General features: G+C 35.2%; 1 long non-coding RNA gene across 2 annotated transcripts in view; it reads right to left on the reverse strand.

The window, feature by feature from the left end:
• Positions 1–563: 563 nt before the first annotated feature.
• Positions 564–20,240, reverse strand: part of LOC146721741 (uncharacterized) — a 281,366-nt gene continuing 261,689 nt past the window's right edge. For both annotated transcript variants that reach the window (XR_014925520.1, XR_014925521.1), the window contains 2 exons: positions 3,618–4,385; positions 564–1,186 (listed from right to left, as the gene is read on the reverse strand). This is a non-coding gene — a long non-coding RNA (uncharacterized LOC146721741). The remainder of the gene's footprint in view (positions 1,187–3,617; positions 4,386–20,240) is intronic.

Below are 20,240 nucleotides of genomic sequence, written 5' to 3' on the forward strand. Positions count from 1 at the left end.
AACTTGTCTCAAATGCCGCAGTCTAAAATTATTGTTACTAAAAATTTCAATACTTTCTGGAGAACGATAATTATGCATCAGAATTATTCGCGGAAAAATGATGAAGAGTAAAAAATTACTCCAATGATTCTCGAAGCGTAATAATGATTTATTACCCGCAAAACTGCAGGTTTACCTCTAAGATTAAAAAAGTTTAATATAATTTGTAACAGCTCTTTAAAAAATTAATATACATATAAAAGGCAATAAGAGTTAATTAAGTTCTGTTATTGATATTTATTTGTGGAAAAAAAAATTTTTTAACATAAAATATTAGATAAAAAAGTTCCAACTTTTTTGTCTAATATTTTATGTTAAAAAATTTTTTAATTAGCTCTTAAAAGTTTATTTGTTTGTAAAATATTTTACAATATTTTTCCGAGATATTATTTATTATACTTAGTTGAAAATGTGCGCGACAAATATACTATTAATAATTTTCGCGATAAAATTGCTTTACGATTCTGTTTCCATAATGTTCTTTATCAAATAAACATTGCGTAGTGTAATAATACCAAAAAAACTCACGTGTTTTCTTTCTGATCGCCGTTGGCCGAATGTGACGGTGACGGCTGGGCCTGTTTGGAGTAGGGATGATGGTGCACTACGTTGTTGTTATTATTGTTGTTGTTATGCATGTGCACCTTGTTGGCGTTGCTGTCCGTCGGAGAGCCCGGCGAGATTTTGCCCGCCAGAGCGTTGAGTGACTGTAGCATTTTCATTGGGATTCGTCTGACGACCGGCTCGCGGTGGCTCCTTCGATCGTCCTCGTTTATCCTTGAGGAAGACAGGATTGTTGTGCACTCGCGGTTTGAAGGCGTCGAACCCTCAAACTCGACTGTATATCGGGCTACACGCACGAACACAGGACACTCTCGGTTTCGCGTCGAACGAATTTGTAATTCTTAGCACGCGAATCACACACTCATCACGTGGTTTAAGCACACCGACAACACGAGAGAGGCTGCCAGTCCTGTCAAAGTCTCGATTCGTTCGAGGGCAGCGCGTGACGGACGATTATTGAGACGAGCGCGTTCGTTTTTCCTTCCTTTTTTTTTTTCGTGTACTTCAGAATGCCGGAAAAGCGGATGGAGGAAGAGTCTTTGGAGATCCGTCGAAACACAATCCAGCTGTAGAATACGAAACCCTGTGGACAAGTATCGGTGTGTAGAGCGATAAGAATCTTATCTAACATTCGTGGAATTTATTGCGCGCTGATTATTATCGTTCTCGAAATATACGCGTCGTTCAATTTTATCGTTCTCGACTTAAGATTCTGATACGAAGCTGCTGATAGATTAATTATTGCAACAATCACGAAACAACTAATTTTAGTGCATCGCACTATTTTTCATATCTGAACCTATAATCAAATTTGCGAATTACATATTTAAATTGTTATTTATTTAATAAAATGCAATTGTACACGGAAAACATATTGTATGTATTTTTCAAAATCTACTTTTTTCTACAATTATTAATTAAGAAATTTCATCTTGTCTATGAATTTAAATTAAATACATATCTTAACCATAATTCTTTTTGCAATTGTGCATAGAAAATAAATTTGTACAATCAAATGTATCTAGGAATAAATATGTTGTACATCCCCAAATGTATTTTTTAATCCATTATTTTGTGCATTTATTAATTGAAGCCAATTAAAGATCTTACAAAGCAAAGTGTAACTTCCTTATTTATTCAGGTAAGCGCAACACGTTCTCGATAACATCTTTGGCATTGTAATTCCACTGTGTGGAATGTAAAATGTGGCAAAGATAAGGGAAACGCGCACACAAAGACGAATTCCGAGGTGGGAATAGGAAACGACACCGGAGGAAAACTGGCTGAGCAGAGGCGCGTGCGAAGGCTTCTTACGAGAAACTGCTTTGCAACGAGTCAATTAAAAGTTTAAGTTTAATTAGAAACTCTCTCGACTCTCATGTGCGATGCGCAAAAGAGAGGAATTTGGTTTTCCCGCTCTTTCTTCCCTTCCGTCTCTCTCTTTTTTTCGCACATCTCTCTCTCTATCTTTCTTTCTACAACCAACTCTAATCCCAAGTTACCAGGACATGGATTCCCTTTGTTTCGCGCGCATTTCGCAGCGGGTCAAGTTTTAGAAGAGATACGCGCGATAGGAAGAAACTGATGGAAGGAGAACTTCAACGAATACAAAGAGAGAACATATATATATATATATATATATATATATATATATATATATATATGTGTGTGTCACCTAAGAATTCGAATTAGTTTCCAGCTTGGCATGAAGGAGCATTTCCCGATTTTCCGTTGCAATGGACGAAACTCTATATAAGTGAAGCGTCTTCAACTTTAGTAGAAGCAGAGCAGAGTAGAAGTTGGAGAAAGACGGATGAAATTTAGAATCTTCAAATGTATGTTTGTAGAGCTGTTTCATGTATATATTTGGTATGTAAGTTATATTTGATATTTGACTAACTCGATAACTTTGATTATAAATTACGTTGGAAATCTCTTGGTTTTGATATAATATCGAAACTTCATTAAGATTACCAAATTTAATTTCAAGAAGTAAATGCTATATACTACAGTAATACTATAGTGCATATTATAGAGCAAAAATTAAGCAAGATTTGCGGTAATTTGTCTGGGCTTTCACGTCACGAATCTAAAATACGATTTATAGAGTAATTTATGGCCCTTCAGAATTTAGATGAAAATAACTGGATCAATTTGCGAGACTAAATTATGTCAATTCTATTTACCGCTTTAGTTTAACTGAGAATAGACGTTTAATCGAAATTGAATCAGATCTGTCACACAAAATTGACAGATACAATGACATATTTATTAGGTATACGTTTTAGTATATATACAAATATACCGGATATTAATTGTTTTAACAGGTTTATTACTGGTGATTCTACGAGAGCAGTTATACTGTATTAATCATCAACCTTGTTAAATCTGGGAAAAGATTTACCAGCGATTATACGGAATAAAAGACGAACTTTGAAAGAGTCGGCTGTTGAAGTAATTCGAAGTGAATGTCCGTCGGTTTTACTAAACCCTCCCGGCTCTTGTAAAACCAAGCGAGAGAATTGAATAGATACTTGCAAATCTCTGCTGCCACTATGTGCAACGCGAGATAGAGATAGAGAGAGGCGAAGCCGACGCGATGGGCGTAAGAACTCGCGAAGGGATTTTAACCTCTCGCGGATTACATTTGAAGGTCCGTCGAGGGGGTAAAAGGATGAGGGAAACGCGTCGGGGGTTTCGAGGGAAAATACAAGCGAAGGTGCAAATTCTCGGCGAGGATGGGAGCTATAATTACCGGAACTACAGCGGTTGTCAAATGTCAAAGAGGACGCACATAATTTAACACGCGAGGTGAAAACTGTACAAAGAGGAAGCTCGAAGGTGAGATAGGGAAAAATAAAGCTGCGAGAAACAGGAGAGAGAGAAAAAAACCAAGGGAACAAGAAAAAAAGATGGGAACGAGAGAGAAACTGATACGTTACTCCCCTAAAACCTTTTGTTCCCTACACATTTATGCCTCTTTGGTTCCCTCTCTATCTTGAACTTTCTCTCACCTTCTCTTCTCGTTTCTCTTCGTTCGCGCCCTCAATGTCACGTGGCCGCTTTTTGTCGCCGTCCACTTAACGCGCTAAAGCGTCAAATTAAAAACTCGAGACGGCTTTGAAAGCCGGGCGATTACTCGCTCTCTGATTGGCTGTTATCGCGTCTACGGCGCGGTCCTCCTCTCGCCCAGTTTGCGACAACACCTGGTCCAGAAAACTCTCCGAGTCAGTCGACTCTCAAGATACCTCCTCGGAATGACGCGTGATGCGCGATAGCGCTGCCACCTGAGATATCACGGCGCGACGATCTCGTCGACGGCACCTGAGCACTACAACTGACGAGTCGACGAGCGCGGTTGCCGGCCATCGTATCTCCGGATAAGCCTTATCGGTATCTAAAGACCCCACCCTCCGTCCGTGGGCCGCATCCCTCTCGCGACTTTTTATTTATTTCTTTTTATGACGTTCCGCGTATTTTTTTTTTTTCTGCTACGTCGACGTGTTCGTGCACGAACTTCGCTTATCTTTTTCCTTTCTGGTTCTCCGATTGCGATGCGCACCTACATCGAGCACCAGCTTGTCGACGAGGTCCTCTTTGATCGTTTATGCGCGATTTAGACACGTCATGACGACACTGACAGCGACGCTTTGTTTTATGATAATCGCGTTAAGGAGCGCGGAGTCCCACGGTGATGGTCATTTTAGTCCCGCGATATCACTTGTAATCCATGAAGGACGAGAGCCGCGTCGACTTTACGACGTCGCCATGTCGGTCGTCATCTGCAAAGAATGTTCATCTGTTAAACATCAAAACCTTAGAAACATCTTAATCGAAAACGTCGTTGAAGTCGCCCGTTCAGAAATTGCAAAGCTATACATACAACCCAGCAAACACAGTATATAAATGTTATATACTTAAGCATGTTACATGTAACGTATATATTAGTTTGTAATTTCCCACTCATAGATGTAACATTTTTAATATTACATATTGTAGTTATATTGTCATTATATCCCAAGATAGCACTGACTTATCGATACATCAATGTGCTATTTGGTACATAATTACAATATTACTACAATGTAATATATGTTATATTAAAATGTTACATCTACGAGTGGGAAATTACAACTAACATGGATGTTACATGTAACGTACACGTTATATTACCTGTTATATTCCGTTTGATTATAGCAATGTAACAATTATATATCGGTGTTTGCTGGGAATCGGATTGAATGGATGATTAAGTCTCACGTGACTTTTTAAGTAAATATTTTTCCAACTAGAAAGGGAAAAAATTCCGAGTTCAAGATAAAACGGTTCGTCGATCTTTCAGAGAAATAAATGAAACGAGTGCAATATCCTCAACACTTTCTCATATACATATATACAGGTATATATATATATATATATATATATATATATATATATATATGTCTATACATACATATGTAAACGAACGAGTCCTCTCCGAGGTAATATACGACCGGATGTGTCGCCCTAAAAGCGCCTAACAGCTACGCAGTTAAAAGCGAAAGAATGTTCGTCAATATTTTCTCACTACCAGAGCGAGGCGATGAAGCAGACACCGAACCGGCGTTCTTGAAGATTAGATAAGACGCTTCGCTCTGGTGACTTGCACAACGATACCGCTGCCCTCGAGACGTTACTGTCAAGCGCGACTGTCGGCGCTGCGCTGGTGCATTCAACGCCGGGTGGATGCAACGGCACGAGAAATATTTGACGTTTATTGCATAAGTAAGTGCCCGACAATGTGCCCGTCAAACCGCTAAAAGCGGCGCGCGCGGAAATATTTAGTGGATGTACAACGTAGCCATAAATTACGGAGCATTATTGCCTCGACGCTCCACCTCGAGTGACGCTCGTTACACGCCTTTCAAATTAGACTTCCGTAATCCGAATGGCCTCGTCGCGTTTAAAACCTTAAAGTGTCGCTCGTGGTTATCGCGCGATACAAAGTGTCATACGGAGAGACGTTTGATTGATAAGCGAAGCAACTAGTGCCATCACCGCGCTAACGCTCGCAAATCGCCCATCGCGTAATATTAATAATAAAAACTGTCAAACTTTTTATATATCAATTTTATAGGATTATATATAACGTTTCTCACACACGTGGAAAATTACAAACGAAAATATTTTGAATTATGAAGAATATATGTTTGAGACGTAATCAATAGTTTTTTTTATCAAACTAACTCTTTTGTGATAAATATGAGGAATAAAATATTAATAATTGTTCTGCAAAAATTCTAGAAATTATATTCAGAATAAAAATATTTAAATTTCCTCGCAAAAATGGCTTTTCAGCCAATACTATATGTGTGTTGCTTCGCAAGTAATATTATATTAAAAACAATGACATGGTCAAATTATGAATGTTTTTTTAATATAATGCATGATATTATTTTCAAAAAATACGTCAAAATAAAACATACACAAAACTTTATTATCGCGTGATACTATAGTCATTGTATATTAAAATTATTGTTAATGTACATATTTAAAATTATATTACAGGATAATTTTCTTCTTGACCCTATTTATTTCATGATCGATAGCTTTGAGAGAAATATATATAAATTTCGAGATTGCTTCAGGTCGGAATTTCCATAGAGCGAATATTTTTGCATATTTTATAACTTTATTGCATCATTTGACGGGTAAATAATAACAGATCGATGAATAATATCAGCAACCGAAGGTTTACGAAATATTGAAACGCGTTACAACAGAGCATTATTCAATATAGCAATTAAAAATTCGTTCCGATTGATATTAACGCACGCTCACATATCTGATATGTATTTCACTGCAAAATTACGTTACAAAGAGGAATTGATAACGAGATTGTTGCCAAGCCGATAAATGCAGCAGGATGCAAGTAAATATTTAACTATACAATATTTTCATCGAGGAAAGCCTTTATATGAGATAGAAATTTCTCCAGAAATGGCCGTTACGTTTCTACCGCCCCAAGCTTCCGAAAACAAGTTTCGGCAAGCATTTTGTTCGTGTAAAAAGTAAAATAAAGTTGTACAATTTCAACACAAAATTTCAAATTATATTCCATGAAGCAGTTAACTGGTCCTTTGTGTGCTAGTAATATTTCCAACTAATTTTATTTAGAATTACTGAGATATAATATCGATGAAAGAAGGAATAATACGGTATCAAACTTGAAAATGTCCCCCAAGGAAAGAAATATCGACAGAACATACAATTGTAACAATATTACGCGATACGAATATAGAACTGTCAGGCGTTATCGATTGACAAGTGAATTATTTCACATAAATGCAGGGTAGAGAGCCGGTTTGAAGTACGTTAGGCGTAAATAAGCGGCAGCCTAGGTATAAGCAGGTACATATGAACGCGCCAAGTGTGTATCTAGTTCTCGTCCGAAATAACAATGCAGACTGGTATCGTTATATTGCATAGCTAAGCAACCATCATTTATTTGCCGGGGCGAAACAGGGCCCCGGTTTGCAAACCGACAAAGAGGTATTGTTCTTTCGAAGGATCTCCCCAGCACGCGCGCGCACGGTTTCCTACTATTTACACGGCCTAACTCAACATTATATCCCAAAGTTCGCGCGGCTCTCTCTACGAATGATGTATTCCGGGAAAGTCACGCTTCACGCGAGCGAGAGAATTATATATCTCTAATCTATTTATCTCAAGACTTTGCGCGCGCAACAAAAATAACATTTCGCTCCAGATTGTATCTATGCGAGGGTTGCATTGCGCGAAAATTTTCAGAATAGCGATTCTTAATCTTAATATTTATCCATAAGCTATTTTTTTTGTACTACACGTGCAGGCAATGTGGCACTTTCGGTGCATGTTTTCTGTGCCGAAAGCGGCCGATTTCCCACGCCGCCATCTAGCGGCGACGCGATGAGTGAATAAGCCGCGTTCAAAGCCATTGCTTACGGCTGAGCCGCGTTAAAAGTCATTGTATACGGCTCAAGCCGTAGGAAATGTATTGAAAACGGCTATTCCTCCACCGTGCCGCAGCAAGATGGCGGCGTGCGATCGGCCACCTTGCGCACAGAAAACGCGCCGAAACAACCACTTTGCCTGCACTTGCAATACAAAATAGTATGTGTATCAAGTGCGGAAAGTTGACAATTGGTCACGAGTGCGGGGGATGGACGCACTCGTGACCTATTGTCAACTTTCCGCACTTGATACACAATATACTATTTAAATTATTTCTATAGAATTTATTTACCAAAAAAAAATCCGATTAAGATCTTCTTTATTAAGACATGATTCTCTCGACACCAATTCCGAGGGAATCGAATGCAGAATTCAATGAAATTCAAGTGGCGAAAACTCGACGAGAAATTTGCGAGAATTTTTTCGGCGAGTGTCTAAATCCTAAAGTCCAAGCGAGTTCGGACAAGTTATCGTCTCTCCCAGCTGGCTCTCGAACAACTAATCTTTCGAGGGTGACAGCGTTCTTTTTTTTTATCCACCGTGACACAACGAGACTTTCTCTTGCAAACTTCTTAAAAGTCGACAAACGAGAAATTTTCCAAGAGTCGTTCTCAAAAAGTACGACGGTTCAATAAGTGTTTGACGATCTTGTACGATCAATGAATTTATTTACATTAATGGAGAATTCTTAAGAGAAATGCAATTTTTATCAGCGCAAGCGGAAAAAAAGATATTTACATTTTTCGATCTAATACGCACATCGTTAACTGTGGAATATTAATAAAAATATTAAATAATAATTATAACTTATCTTAAATTTAATATTAAATATCACAAAAATTAAACAATTTTAAATGCACTTAATAATATACGAAACGTTCACCTAGAATCTGTTAAAAAAAATGAAAAAAAAAAAAGATTTTTCTGAAATTATTATCTAAAAATCGTGTAATGTAAATAAACCTCGCTATAAAAAATCAATATACATAGTTATACAATAGCCAATGTAGCCGGCGAAAAGCACGCGATATTTATTAAAACGACGATGAAATTACAATTGCATGATCGTATATTTATTTGGAATACTGCGCTCTCTCTGCGTTATTATATACCTGCACATGTATATATTTTGTTTTGCGCGGCCTGTAATAGTGCGTTCATTTTTCCTCGCCGGGTAAAATTGCGCTCCTCTCGCCTCATTTAGTGTAAAATACATTTTCTGTGACCCGATTACAAAAATATTCCCGCGATCGAATCTTTTTCACCCCAGCCCGAGTTTGCCGTTTAATACATTAAATACGAGTATACTCGTTATGCGGCTCACATTTACGCGGAATAAACGAATATATGTGTATGTATATCGCGTATTTGCGACTGTAAAGTTATAACCGTGAATGTTTGCGCGTGGGAGAGAATTTCTAATGCGCGCCCCTCCGGAAAAAGATACTTTACCCGATAGAAATACGGTCGGAGAGAAAAGTAGTACGGATGCAGAGTGTGAAGATGAAAAGTTACAAGAATGTTATTACCGCCATGAATTGCCAAAGGCAGGTTGCGTTTTCCAGCCCGTCGGAAATGTTCCCCTGCGGTTCGCAGCGTGCTTTTTGCTCCTCAAACCTGTTCCATTTTCTACGTCGAAATGCGACACGAAATCTCATCGAGGAGCACGAACGTAATATTATATAAGACCGAATATATAGGTAGAGTGTAATGCATAAAAGTAGAGAAGCCATGTAAACTTTAAAATAGAGACTGATAAAGCGATGTAATGGAGAAAAAAGTTATATAATCATGTAAGAATTGAAGTACTCGACAAAATATTTTTTTACACATATATATATATATTTGTATTTATTATTTTTATTCAGGCGCATATTATATTATTATATATTATTAAAATACTCGACAAAATATTTTTTTACACACACATATATATATATATATATATATATATATATATATATATATATATATATATACCATATATATCTATATTAATTATTTTTATTCAGACGTATGTTATATTATTATAATATATTATTAATAAAATAATATTTCGCGATATTATCACATGAAAAGAAAAAAAGCAACGGCATATATATTATTCAAGCGAAAAATGTCATAAAATGTTGAAATAAAAGAACTTTTAAATTATTTGTAATTTTATATGATCATTGTGTAAAAAAAGGCACAAAAAAGATGAATGATATGTGTAACTTTATCGTTTAAAACAAAGTGATAAATATAAGGCCAACTTATCGAGCTGAATATTCGAGATGTTCAGTCAACTACCATTTATTACATGTATAAATTATAAAACTACAGTCATTATATTATATTAAAACTAACGCAAATTAACGCAAATTACAATCATTCTATAAACGTTTCGACCGCACGCGGTCTTCTTCAGTATAATTATTGAAAAATAAATTCTTACAATTCACATGATATCGAAATTTAATTATAGTTATTCAGAATCGAGAGTTTTTGAGCAGTTAACGCGTGTTTCAATCCGTCCTGTCCAACAATGTTCGCCTCGATATGATCTCTGATTTTGTTCAGATCTCGGATGATTTCATCGTTAATATGCGAGAAATTAACCCGTACCGTAGGCGCTGCGATTAATAAGAAATTACCGATCAACGTATGTCCAAATTATAATATATATTCCCTACAATTGGTAGTATGCTTACCTATCATCGTTCTTCTTGACAATTTTGCTACTTATTAACAGTTATTAAGGATGACACTTAACAAACAACAATACAGAAAGACAGCTCATTTTAAACTCTACTTGATCGGAGAGCGTGCGTGTTTATATATGATCTAATATCTATGTTTTACTCGTTAATGTCCTATTTGTCCTATTATTATTTATTGTTCGCTAATATATCCAAAATATCAAAATACGACTCGCTAAGTAACTCAGTATCTTTGTTTAAATTTAAGTTTAGAAATGGTAGTTGACTGAACATCTCGAATATTCAGCTCGATAAGTTGGCCTTATATTTATCACTTTGTTTTCAATACACGAGCGACAATTTGTATTAATTTATTTTTATCGTTTAACATTTCTCTTTACTATCTCATTGTCAATCTCCTATTAATCATATTAATATTAAAAAAATATATATTTTTATTATGATCAGTTATTGTATGATTTTGATATTGATGATGAAACCATGTTACTCTATTAATATATACGATTTCACGTATTCCTATAAATTGCATTTAGTAATTAAACATACATATATATATATATATATATATATATATATATACATATCACATAATTTATACTTGCCAGTTCATGCCCGATAATTACGAGAGCAATAATTTACAATCAAATTTAATTATTATTGTAATTGTTATATAAGATTAGTATACATCACACAAGTATAGCAGTTATAAGCCATAAATTATCTTAATACCGTGTAGGTATCTTAGTTTAGCACTATTTTTAAAAAATGCACGATAACCATCCAAATTTCATATAAAATGTAACTTTATCGATATAATATGCCAATTATAAATGCAGCCACACAATAGGAATACCACAAACTGAGCATTATAGTTCGGACATCCTATGTAGCCAGTTGTATCGCGCTATTCGCCAACTGGGGCGACGATATGTGCTCGTTATTAGCAAAATTGCGTGAGCTAATTGACTAATTAGAGATTAACGATGGATGCTCGTTCCGGATGTATTGATGGATTACTGTTTTCGATCTGCTACGAGCGGCCATTATGATATACAGTTTATCGATGTATCTCTCTCAATCGATATTAGTTACTTTTTAAACATGTGTTATACAATAATGCGGTTAATTAATAGCGCAGCAATATGATACAATGCTATTATGTAAACAATTATATTCTCGTTACCGCTGTTAAATATACAGATGTGGTAATTTATGTACTCTCTCACTCCGCTATTTAAAAATGAATAAATAAATATTTCAAAATTCAGACAGGTGGATTTTTTCTAATTAAATTGTACCATTTTTCTGGAATTTTTATTATTTCATCAATTTTATACCGCAAATTTTGGAAGGCTCGAGAAAGGAAATACGAATATATATTTCTCGAAATATATTATAGTATGTAACTTTGACGCAAATCGACTTTTCGCTGAGAAACGAGAGAGAGAGAGAGAGAGAGAGAGAGAGAGAGAGAGAGAGAGATTTGTACGAATGACACGGCATCGCCCATTACCGATGACACAACTAATTAATTAGTGATTAGCGATGAAAGCTCGGTCGCCCTTCGCTGTATTGATGGATTGCCATGTTTCCGGTTCGCTTCAGCCATACATTATACCAACAAGTACTCCTAATAGTCATATCACTCGATCGACATCAGCTAAAAGCATTTCGCGCGTTCCGGGATCTATTCCCTCCCATACATTATCTCGTGCTTCAAGAAAGAGAATGATGATATAAATTGATTACTTCTGACTCGATCAATTAATTAATGCACCCGATAGATAGCTTTTTCGTCATAATAGATTCGTCCATATTTCATATCTCCTCCTCTCTGTCTGTATATTTTTTTATTTTAAATAATAATGGCATTCAGTATATAATAGCCTGACTAATTTATCTTCAATTTAGATTAGTTAGAATATTCAAATAAAAAAGAAAAAAGATGCAGTAGATCTTTTTTTAAAGAGATAAATTTATTTCGAGTTTATAAAATTCATTTTTTAAAAATACAATAACTTATTCAATCCTTTTCACCTCCAAGATTTGCTCAAAATAATTGAATGAAAATCCCTAATCATAAAAATTATCAATAAATATATATCTATCATTTTCAATAAAATATTGAAAGTAATATCACAAGAATATTTATCTTATTATTGACGAACTTTGCGCCGAGGAAATATAATGCTTGATACTTAAAATTAAATTCGATAAAGCAGGGCTATATCACCGATGATACGCGGAAGTTTTGCAGCATTTTCATCGCGAAATACGGTCATTATGGAAATTCGAGTTGTACACGGTCCATCGACTTAAGTTCGATATGAGGCCGGACTAAGGAACAGCAGTTTCGCGATAGAGCTTTCGCAGAGCTTTCGATGCAGAGCTTCGGCGCGAGACGAAAGACGAGGCTGCCTGAAATCAGGGAAAAAGCTACGACGAAAGAGCATTCCTCCTGGGATTGATCCCGAACGGAGGGATAAGCGTTATCGACGTGGACACAACCTTACGCACGGCCTCCTATCGAGCATTTCCAATCACGAGATTGCTCAATCGCAGTCTGGCTTTTTTTTCCTCCGAGAGAGTTTTGCTTTCCCCTTATTTGCTAAAGCGAAAAAAGACCGAGAGCCAGATTAAAAAGTGCGACTACGACCCTCGAGAATGATTATCTTCTGTGCCAACAATATACAGACAAGGGATGAATGGCGCGAGTACATCTGCTGACTCAATTGGATTGAGTACAGTCGGAATAAAATCGAATGTAAACGTAATGATCTTTGATTGAAAATTATTGAACAACACAACGACTGAAGACGAGTGGTGCGAAGATAAAAATGTAATTTAGTTAAATGCTAATTTCTGATTTTTTTTTTGTTAAATTTTAATATCAAGAAATTTGATACAGAGAGATGATTTAAATATTTCTATTTTTTATATCATGGTTTTAACCATAAAAATCTGAAAATTACTTATCAGACAATACATGAATTGGCTATGAAAATCAATGTAATAAATTCTAAACGTAATGATCTCTGATTAAAAATTATTGAATACAACACAACGACTGAAGACGAGTGGTGCGAAGATAAAAATGTAATTTAGTTAAATGCTAATTTCTGATTTTTTTTTTGTTAAATTTTAATATCAAGAAATTTGATACAGAGAGATGATTTAAATATTTCTATTTTTTATATCATGGTTTTAACCATAAAAATCTGAAAATTACTTATCAGACAATACATGAATTGGCTATAAAAATCGATGTAATAAATTCTAACTTTAAAATACATAATTGGTAATATCCAGTTTTAATTTGAAAATCGTCGGAAATACCATTCATTTAATTATATTACCGTAACTCTCGCCGCTTAATAAAAGAAGTATTCTTCAGTTAATTAGCAGCTCGCCGTACTTCCATATCCCTCATCGAAATTTTAATCTCCGGTGGGAGACAAAAATGAACGCAGGTACTCTCCGTTCAACTGGAGGTTCTCTTCTGGCTCCGCTAGGAGAAGAAATGGCATTAATGCGCCGGAACAATTGTAAAAAGTAGATTAAAGCGGACAGTCACGACCGCAAATATTTCCAGCTGCGTCCGTCGTCGGATATCATAATAGACCTGTTATTTAAATGGATGTCATCAGCGGGCACGTGACGTATCATTAAACTGGGACATTAAACTGCAAGCGTTAATCTTCTCCCTCGCGCGTACATTTAAAACTTTCGTCCCGCGAGGATCCTCTTGGCAGGGTCTCTTTCTCTCTCTTTCCCTGATAAACCGCTCCTTTCTTGCTTCTTTTTACCCTCCTCGACCCTTTCGGACCTCATCCCCCGACTTCGCCCCACGACTGAGCCAAGTGAGCTCGATGATACGACAAAAGTCACTTAGCTCTCGGTGATGAGATAGGCTTTTGGCGATTTCCACTGCCGTTCCCGGTATCTGTTGTCGCGTGGCGGGAGTAAATGAGAGTAAAAACCCTGTGTAGATGGGGAAAGAAACCCTTATGGCGCCCGAGTATCCGCGGACGAGGTTTATCGACTATTTTCTGGCGCAGTCCGTGTGTGAAATCGACTGAAAGCGGCGAAGAAGGAATGTCGCAAGAGTGAGTTCTATAGAATCTTTTTTTATACCATGTAATCTCTCTTCATAAAAAATGATCAGTTCCTTTTTATAAAATGCTCGACATACTAAATATTTTATAATTTGCCGCGATATAATATGTATTGCCTTTGAGCCATTTTTTTTTTCCTATAGTACTTGTGCATATACTGCTAAAATATACAAGAAAGTCAGCGCGATATTAAAAAATTGCGAAAATGTATGTATCTTTTCGTAATAAAGTTGCGATAATGTTGCATCTCGCATTCAGCTGGATATAAGCTTCGCTTTATAAGCACAATATTGAAATGTTATGCAGATATTTACAGATGTGAATCGTATATTTCTCAAGTGAAGATCAATTTCCTAAATTTCTCCGAAATAAATACGTGTCATGGCAATTCATATTTATATATCGTTAAAATACAAATACCTCTAAAATTACACTTTACAAATAATCGACTCATAAATCAATAACAGTTTAATATTAAAGATAATTATTTATTTTTTTTTATACATTATTAATTAGTTTAATTTTACATATATAGAAAAGAAAACTTGTATAAAAAAAAAAAAATAATAATAATTACAAGGAAACAAGTATAACGAAAAAACGATTTATATTAGTGTCTAGAGTTTCAAATGACAGATCTTCACGAGATACAACAGCGAGCCGTGGAAACTTCCTATGTCTTTTCTTTTCTAATTTGCTCTCTTAAGTTTAAGTCATACTGTTACTGCTATTTTCTTGCAACGACTTTTATTCGAAACTCGTCTTTGTTGCACGTATTTTAACTTGAACACTTTTTAACTACCGAGTTTGGGGGGCAAGAGAGCTCTCGCAAATGGCTTTAAACCACCGGATTTTTGTGGCGTAATAATGAAAGGAATTTTCGTGTCGCTGTATTTCACTTTGTACGCTCCCAATATTCCCAAAAGTTAAATGCGAATGGGAATACTACTAGCGCGACGTTTTGTATTAATTTACATTCCTATTCCTTTCAGGATATTATATATTTTTTCTCCATGTTTTATTCTACATTCTTCGTTTTCTTAAAAAATTACACATTATATTGCTCTACAAAAATTTACATATCAAAGAAACTCTGTATCATAATTCTACATATAATAAAGTCATAAGAAAAGACCAACGCATTGCTTGTATAGATTACTCCTTATTCGTTTATATCTGAATGTTACAGCTGTTCAAACAAACTTATATCTTCATTTTTAATCAAATACCAATGATATCTACATTTAGTTCTTCGTAAAAGCTAGTATCAGTTTTTCTCGGATTAATTTTTTTTTTCAATAAAAATTTAATAGGAAATGTAAACGTTTAAGAAAAATAAATAATATTAAATTTGAAGAATATCAGTAAAGGAAAATAGCAAAGCGTTATTGTTTATTTAATTTAAAAGAGACTTTACTTGTAAATTCTAATTCAAAAATTACGACAAATAATATATGACATTTTATTATATTTTTTATTAAAAAAAAACTTTTCTCTCATCTCTCTCTCTTTCTCTCGCTCAAATATATTTACTATAAGAATTATCAATAACAACTTTTGCATTTTACTGTATCATAAATTGCATCTTTATAGATTGCATATTGAAAATAAATTTAAACTAATTATTTAAAATATCGATAGTATACCAAGCTGCATCCAGTTTAGAACAAATTAAATGTGTTGAATGACACATAATGAAAAGTATACGTGTGTATATATAAATAATCTCCAGCTTTAAATATATATATATATATATATATATATATATATATATATATATATATTTAAAGCTGGAGATTGCACTTTAATCTCGTGTTACGAGCAACTAAAGTTTCACGGAACAAGAATCGATATAACGACAAAGTACGCAAATAAAGAAGCGCCCGAGAAATAAGGTAAATTGAGAAAGTGAATTGAGCAAAACCGGTGATTTTCATCAAGCAGGCTAGTTTGATTTGGTGCGTGCAACAGGTCCTACCATTTACTTTGAAAAGTAAGGACTAAATCAAATTTTAGTGAGCGGTACACCGAGTGTCTTGCTAACTTATTTCATTTATGTGCATTTATTTATACGCAACTCATAATAGGATTAGAATAGTACTTTGTATCCTTATCAAAAATATAATAAAGTTTTACATTGTCACAAGGAATCTTTATCATATTATTGCTGTAGTCAAAAAAATGACGAATAAAATTAATTAGATTAAATAAAATAATACATTAAATGATTATAATTTTAAATGCAATCTTTTTCTTGTGGAAAATATGGAATCGACTTTGAAAATATGTTGAAGTTGCGCAATAGCAAGCATAACTAATTGCTATAAATAATTATATAGATAATTATCTAGAGATAATTACATATATAATTATATCTCAAATTATATAATATAGATAATTATATAATTACCTAACGTAGATAGTTCAAAATATGAGAAACAATGTGTTCAAAATTATATCTATTTTTATAAAGCTTATTAATAGATATATCTAATGTTAGTTCGTGGGAAAGCAATTTTTCAGCCATTAATGACATAAAAATCATTCGGAATATCCTAACACTTTTGTTGAGCAAAAATCAGATAATAAATATGTAATAAAAAAGATGTTTAATGTATTTTGAGATATTTCATGTTTGTAATAAATTAATAATGAGAGATAATCAATGTGACAGATTGATCAATCTACATATATTTGTATATATGTATACGAAAATATGTAGCAAAAAAGATCGTAAACTAAATTATAGTCATTATTATTATTATTATAGCGCACATCAATCGTATTGGAAACAAAACCTCTACGTAAAACATGACATAGCAAGCTCGCCATCAATCCTGTTTTTATCGTTGAAAATCTTTGCGGAACGAAGAACAGTCAGTCGATATGCCAGCGTAACTGTCAACAAACGACATATAACCGAGGAGAAATTCGATCGTACTCTCACATCAGATATATTTTATCAATGAATGATAAACTTTATCGACTCCGATGCCGGACTATTTACAGTGAAAACAGTCCGACGTATGTAAGCTCTACGATAGTTGCGCATATGTCGATTCCTCGTGTTGACACAAATAACGTTGGAACAATTTTATCGTCGATATATGAAAATTGTCAAAATATATATACGCACTTGTGCAGGATTTAACTCGTCAAAATATTCGACGTACACTTTCCATCAGAAGAGGGCAACGAGAAACTATTCATCGACTATTCAATTATTACTGATGCGACAAGCGCAAGTGCATAAAGTTTCACTGTCAGCTGACTTACTCGAGTGGTTAAAGATGAATTATTAATTTGCTCCGATATAGTAGAATAAAACATATTTTTTTAGAAGCAGCGCAAACTAAAACAATGTTCATATTCTACTTGTTAACTCGAGATCCCAGAAAAAAAGATTTTTTATATATAATTATATAAATAATTGTATAAATTTATATATAAATTATAAGGGTTCAAATATAATCATGTCAAATTAAATATAAAACATATATATTTATATATATAAAGAAATACTTATTTATTATATATATTGTATATATAAAATAATTATATACAAAAAGCACTTTATAATTTTGCAATTATATGTATAATTTTATATATTTTTATATAAATTTATTGTTATACATATATAAAAAATTTTTTAGCGGGATTCGATGTTATAAATATTGTAGATAAAATTAATTCTCCTCAACATCACGTTCATGCAAATTCGTATTTAAAATAGTAAAAAATAGTTCTTACTAATTAAAACGCGTTCCTCGAGCGTTTCACGTGTACAGAGCTTCTCGCGTGCACTTCAACATCATTCGACACGCATGCCGGAAAGCACGTTCCGGCCTTGGAACGATGGCTCTCCTGCATTCGCGAATTTGAAGAGTTTCAAACAAATCCAATAACACACGTTGTACAAGACGCCGTCGCGGCGGAGACCGGAAGGGAAGCACAACGTCTGTGCATTGTGTATGCACCCGCGGTCTCTTCCGCGCGCATACTCGAGATTCTCTCGTGCGAATGTGCCGCGCACGTATGCGCATCTGCGCCTGCATATGCAATCCATATGCGCGGCACAGACACGTGTTCGCCGCGCGACAGACACGCGTATGTATATACACAGGGTGTCGCGCGATGAATTCCACCTAGAATTCGCAGCCTTAAATTCTCTCCGTCAGCGAAAATTCAATGGGAAAAATTCGATCCAAGACGATTATTTTTCCAGCATTCGCGAAACTTGACAAGTTTAACCAAATTTTTCTATCTTCTCCTCTTGTTCCTCAGAATTAATTTAATAGTATATTGTGTATCAAGTGCGGAAAGTTGACAATTGGTCACGAGTGCGGGGAATGGACCACCCCACACAAGTGAACAATTGTCAATCCGCACGTGATACACATACTATTTTGTATTACAAGAGCAGGCAAAGTGGTTGTTTCGGCGCGTTTTCTGTGCGCGAGGCGGCCGATCGCACGCCGCCATCTTGCGGCGGCACGGTGCGGGAATAGCCGTGTTCAATACATTGCCCACGGCTTCAGCCGTGGACAATGACTTTGAACGCGGCTCAGCCGTAGGCAATGGCTTTGAATGCGGCTTATTCACTCACCGCGTCGCCGCTAGATGGCGGCGGCGGAAATCGGCCGCTTTCGGCACAGAAAACATGCACCGAAAGTGCCACATTGCCTGCACGTGTAATACAAAAATATTTTTAAGAATTTGAAAAAAGTTTATATTTTTATTTTAATTTTGTAAGATTTCTCATAACTCTGAAACGAAGAGAGAGAGAGCTATTTTTTTTGGGTCCATGATTCAATGAAAGCGGGTAGTGAAACACGTTGCCCGCATTCTGCGACACATCTTGCCACAAGCACGAGTACTTATCACGTGCTCGTGTGCTCTACATCCGGCCCGCGATGTTACTCTCTTCGTTCTCCTCCGCGGAAAATAGCCAGCTACATGCTCGCGCACGAGCGAATTCTAGATGTAAAGCTCGCTGCTTTCATCGGTGGATGTATCGCGCATCACAAATCCGTATCCCGCGAAAGGGGATGGAGGGTGGGACGGAAATGTGTGTGCATCTACGTGTATATGTACGTGCTCGCGATAAAAATGGGTCGGAGAGAAGATGGAGTGCAGGTTATCGAGGCTCTATTTTTCCGGGATCGGTCTGAAAAGCGCCAAAGACCAATGATGCGCTTCGGAAGTGGCATTGAGCTCTGACGGAGCGGTAGAAATATTGCCTGATGTTTTACTCATTCTAAAAGCATTACAATGCTATCGCACTGTCAGATTGTTCGATTCGCGCATGACGTTATATATATATATATATATATATATATATATATATATATATATATGTATAAAGCGGTGAAACAACTCATGAATCTGTATTTGTCATGCTTTTAACAAAAATATGTATATCTCACAGGTCTCTCTTTTATTGAAATAATAACATATCTAAAATTAAAAGAATAACATAATAATAATAATAATTTAATTTTATATAATTTTATACAATATTCTCTCTCTTTTTTCTATAATATAATAAATATCATGATAATAATTAACATCGCAAGAAACCTTTTGAATTTTAATTATTATCATGATATTTATTATATTGTAGCAAAAAGAGAGGGATTTATATAAAATATATCACGATTTAATTGTCAAAATTTCTAGATAAAGAGAGAAGAGAAAATTCGGCTAATTTAAATTGTTATTCCAGGATCAAGAAACGTGACGAGATGAGCTCGGATTTACGGGATAATTTCTGTAGGAACATTCTGGGGACACGCGTTCGCCAGCTTGCGGTGACCGAATAGGTGTCCTATCTGCGTACACGCGTGGT

The sequence above is a fragment of the Nylanderia fulva genome, unplaced genomic scaffold (assembly GCF_048542155.1).
Source record: "Nylanderia fulva isolate GAGA-0341 unplaced genomic scaffold, ASM4854215v1 Scaffold42, whole genome shotgun sequence".
Taxonomy (NCBI): Eukaryota; Metazoa; Arthropoda; class Insecta; order Hymenoptera; family Formicidae; genus Nylanderia; species Nylanderia fulva.